Consider the following 5,018-nt stretch of genomic DNA (forward strand, 5'->3'; position numbering starts at 1 on the left):
GTACGAAATTTCCGCATGGGTGTGTAGAACACTTAGCGATTTTTCTCGGATATCAAGCGAAGCCACAGGGGCGTGTGTCTGTCCCTGTGAGACCTTCGTTTGTGGGGGCACGGGCGTGGGTGATTCCCGCACGCCCGTGTAGATCTCCAGGAATTAAAAGACTGTCTGCTCTCCCAATACATTGGTCACACCATGTCCCTAAGCTGACGCTAAGCCGCCCAAAGAACATTTTTCGACATTCTCCTGTCCTCCTATTGTTGTCTTTGAAACGATTGATTGTGCATTGTGTGGATTGTAGGGGTGTTTAGCTTCAACTTGTCGGTAAACCTTTGTTTCCTCTTGTCACCGACTTCCTTTGAGTCTAGCTGATTACTTGCGATTAAAATGGATAATACACATCGGTTTTCTTACTAAAATGGTTATGATTTGTTTTTGAGAAGATCTGGAAGTGAGATAGGGGTGTAGCCCGAAGAATGGCTACAAGGGTCGTGCGTTTTCCACGTCCCGTGAATCCACATGGGCGTGTGAAATTTCCGCACGGCCGTGTATTGTTATTTTCCTGGAGTCTGAATGAAATTTATTGATTTTCTTTTTCTAATACATGTAGGTATGGGCTACAGATCGAAGAAGGTAGTTGCTAAGCGTCCTAGAGGGCCTGCCCCTGGGCCGAAAAGTCATGGAATTCACACTTCCTGTGCATCGAGCTCGGTTTGAGCGGTTAGCGAAGCTTAAGTTTGGTCAAACACGAATCCCGGATGTTGGGTCACTCAAGAAGATGCAACTAGCAGATGACATGGTTGATGAGGTCGAGAAACTATTATTTGTCGGTAGTTGGCACAAGTTATTGAATATTCATAACCCTGCTATCCGCTCACTCACTTTAGAGGTGCTTGCTTCATTTGAGTTCGACCGCTCTTATGCTCATTTTGATAATGATGGCGCTATTCAGTTCAGAGTTTTTGGGCAACATCATAGTATGAGCATCACACAGTTCTCCACTAGACTTGGTCTATATGATGAGGAGTATACTGAACTGAGGAGTATGAGAGTCTTCCAATTGACATGTCGGGTTTATCTCCCAAGGAGGCATATAAAATACTATGTGGTAAAGGGCGATATGAACCAGGAGTGTCTAAGGCCTCATGTTTATCTCGACCTAGTTATAGATATCTTCACACCATCATAAGCAGGTCAGTGAATGGTCGCGGTGATAGCACGGGAGTCATAAACAAGCAAGAACTTCTGTACTTATACTCCATGGTTCAGAACGTGCCGGTCAATCTGGGGCACATTTTAGCGGAGTATTTGAAGCATCAAGGACAGTATCCCAGACTAGGTGTCATTTTCTCGGGTCCATACATTACTAGACTCATTTTGGGGATGGGTCTACGAGACACAATCAGCGAAGTCGAGAAGACGATAATACCTGCACCACTTGGGTTAGAGACAATGAGGCTTATAGGTTTGGTCAGTAAATATCCAAATGGTGTTTAAGGTACCTCCTGCAACTGTATCAAGTAACTGCTTTATGCTTGGGTTCATACCATTGTAGAAAGTTTTGAATGATCATCCACTCAAGGAACCCATGATGAGGACATTTCCCCATTAGATCCTTTAATCTATCCCATGTCTCAAAAAGAGACTTCAATTTTGTTTGCACAAAAGAAGATATCTCAAACCTAAGCTTTGCAGTTTTTTCGGGAGGAAATATCAGGCAAGAAAAGCTTCTACCATCTCCTCCATATAACAAAATTAGAATGATGATAGAATAAGAAGATATGAAATAGAATAAATGAATAGCTAAGATAGCAAAGTGCAAAGTATCGCTAAACACCCACTTCCTGGTAACATCGCCAAAAACTTGATAACGCCCCCTGCCTGTGACCCGCAAGTATATGGATTTGTAAAGTAATAAATCCCAAGTGAGGTAGGTATTGTATCCACATGAAGTAGGGAGTAAAAATACTTAAATTGCTACTTAACCACGTGAATGTGAACAATGATAGTGTCAATAAAATGTAATGTGAACAAAGATAAAAGAAACAAAAAATGAGAGGCGCAAGTAAGTAAGAGGTAAGGCAATCGATAGAAGTGGGGTACTCGGACAATGTTCCCCTAGGATTAATGTTTCAAGTGCAAGACCCATTATTATACTTCCTAATCAATAATCAATGAGTCTTGGAAATCTTTAAGCACACGGTCCTAAATCTAAGGTCAACCGTGACTAATTCTACACTATGTCTAGGCGGAGAAATCGCTCTGTCCCAACACCTCACACTGTGTAAAGTTGCATGGAGTTCTAGGGAATCCAAGTGATAAACCCTTGTCCTATGTATAGAACTAACCCTTTGGTCCAGGAAAAAGGCCCCTAGTAACATTTAAGCCCCAGACACTAGAGTCACTTTGGCGCTTCACTTTATTGCTCATGCAACTAAGCCCAACGGAGTTTATTTTCTAGAACTTCACTCTATTGTGACCGCAAAGACCTCAAGGAAGTGGAGATAGGATATATCACATCGGAGGGTAAAGGAGACGCTCTGCTACCTCTCGACTCACCCTCTCAACCCTCTCCAATCATGCAATGTCTAACCCTCGTAGTGTGTCACTTATCTACAATGATTACAAAGATGGACTCTCAACCCTAGTGTCACTCTAAGGGAGAAATCATTCAACAAGCATTCAAGATTGAAACTCATTTGAAACATCAATTAAGGAAAGCATAATAAAAGATCAATTTAACAATAACATCCTAGGGTTTACAAAACCCAAGTACCGACTAGGGAGTTTAGCTCTCCATGGAGCACAATACAATCAACAATGAAATCATAAGTAAAAACAAGTTTTCCATAAGAAAACCCCCTCAGTAGTTATGTCGATGGTCTTGTGGAGTAGAAAAGTCTTCTCTAAAGGTCCCCTTGTCCAGCCTAGGGAACATCTCGCCGGATTGGTGTCGATGAAAGCTCTCCCAATAACCATCTTCCAATTGGAGCGCGGTGTTGAATCCTAAGAACCACTCCAAAAATATGCCAAAAGCCTCTCTAAACCCTAGCTGACGGCCTCTCGAAAGATGGATGAAAGTTAGAGAAAAGGAAAAGAATATCCCAAAAGTTGGGCTGAATCGCGGCTTAAATAGGGCTGGAATAGGGAATCCACACGCCGCTGTGGGATTTCCCCACGGGCTTGTGGATTTTCCACATGGGCTTGGGGAATTTTCACACGCCCGTGTGGATTTTCTGGAAATCCTGTTTTCAGCCGGTTGTCAACAGTAACTGCAACAGTATTTTGCTACAACATCTACTACAGTACTCGACCAAAACACTCCCAATTCCACATTTTTCATTGAGGCAACATAAATGGGCACACATTTATGCCGTAGATCGCACATCATTTTCAATCAAAAGCTTCATTGGCGGAGGTCTTGTTATCAATGCACAAGTCGGGATACGCAAATGTGACTACCTTTGTGCCCCTCCAACTCATTTTAGTGACTTGAATTCATGGAGGTTGGCACACATTCACGTATCTTGGAGTCCCACTTGTGTCTTCATGTTTGTTCCTTCCAAGATTCCACCAAATAATGGGGTTATGATCTACTTTTGGCTTCTTTTCTCAATACTTTGAAAGAACACTTCACATTCTTATCACACAAGCACTTGTCATGTGAACAATATCAATGCAAATAAAAGTAAAAAAAAAAAAAGAAAACCTAAAAGGAATTGACAAGGTCCCTCTTCGCATATCCCGCAAGTGCACGAGTTTGTCGAACTAATAATCCCGGGTGAGCGGGTATCGAATCCACAGGAAGTAGGGAATAAAAACACTTAATTCTCTTCTTAGCTATATGAAAGATCAGTAGTGATAATTGTGACAATGATTCAATTCTCAAAAGTAAAAGCAACAAGTAAAAGAGCACGAGTAAAGGAGGAGGTAAGGCAATCGATAAAGATGGGGTACTCGGATAATGCTCCACCTAGGATAATTGTTTCAAGTGCAAGAACCCTCTATTATGCTTCCTAATCAATGCAATGGTGAGTCATGGAAATCCTTAATTACATAGTCCCAAATCTAAGGTCAACTATGCCTAACTCTATACATGTCCCGGAGGAGAGATTAGATAACCTCTCAACCTTGCACTCGCATAACACTATACATGTCCCAAATCTAGGGATTCCAAGTGATAAATCTCTTCCTAATTATAGACCTAACCCTCTGGTCCAGGTGGAAAGTCCCTAACCACAATTAAACCCTATATACTAAGATCACCTCAACGCTTCACTCCGTTGCACGCGCAACTAAGCCCTAGCGGAAGTTCATCCCTTAGACCATTCACTCTATTACGGCCACAAAGAACTCGAGGAACGGAGGTAGAATCTATCACGTCAGAGGGGAAAGGGGACCCTCATGTACCTCTCGACTCACCCTCTCAACCCTCTCCAACCTAGCTTTGTCTAACGCTCGTGGTGTGTCACTCACTCACAATGTTACCAACGAGAACTCTCAACCCTAGTGTCACTCTAGGGGAAATGTTCATACAATCAAGTATTCAAGGTTGGAACTCACAATAAACATAAATTAATTGAAAGCATAATAAATAAATTCAATGAAACGAATACATCCTAGGGTTCACAAATACCCAAGTACCCACTAGGGGTTTAGCTCTCCATGGAGCTAAGTACAATCAAAGAAATAGAATGTAAAAGTAATGAATCCATAGGAAAACCCCCCTCGATGGTCATGTCGATGGTCTTGTGGAGAGTCCTCTACTCGTCGTCCAAGTATTCACTCGTCCGGTATAAGATACGCCTCAACGGAAGCTCCCATACCAACTATCTTCCTATGGAATGACGATGTCAGAGCTGTAGAACCTCTCCAAAACCCTAGCCAATACCTCTCAAAACCCTAGCCGAAGCCCTCTCTCAAGTTAGGGAAAAGATGGAGAAAATAATACTGAAATCGAGGCTGAATCGGCTTTAAATAGGGCTGGAATCGGGTGACTACACGGGCCTGTGGATCTTTCA

The 5,018-nt window shown here is 42.4% G+C and overlaps 1 non-coding gene across 1 annotated transcript; it reads left to right on the top strand.

Annotated features, from left to right (window-relative positions):
• Window positions 1–1,580: 1,580 nt before the first annotated feature.
• LOC120274288 lies at window positions 1,581–1,687 on the top strand. The gene has a single exon (XR_005540818.1). It is a non-coding gene; the product is annotated as a small nucleolar RNA R71 (small nucleolar RNA).
• Window positions 1,688–5,018: the final 3,331 nt, after the last annotated feature.

Source organism: Dioscorea cayenensis, chromosome 12 (assembly GCF_009730915.1).
Source record: "Dioscorea cayenensis subsp. rotundata cultivar TDr96_F1 chromosome 12, TDr96_F1_v2_PseudoChromosome.rev07_lg8_w22 25.fasta, whole genome shotgun sequence".
NCBI lineage: Eukaryota > Viridiplantae > Streptophyta > Magnoliopsida > Dioscoreales > Dioscoreaceae > Dioscorea > Dioscorea cayenensis.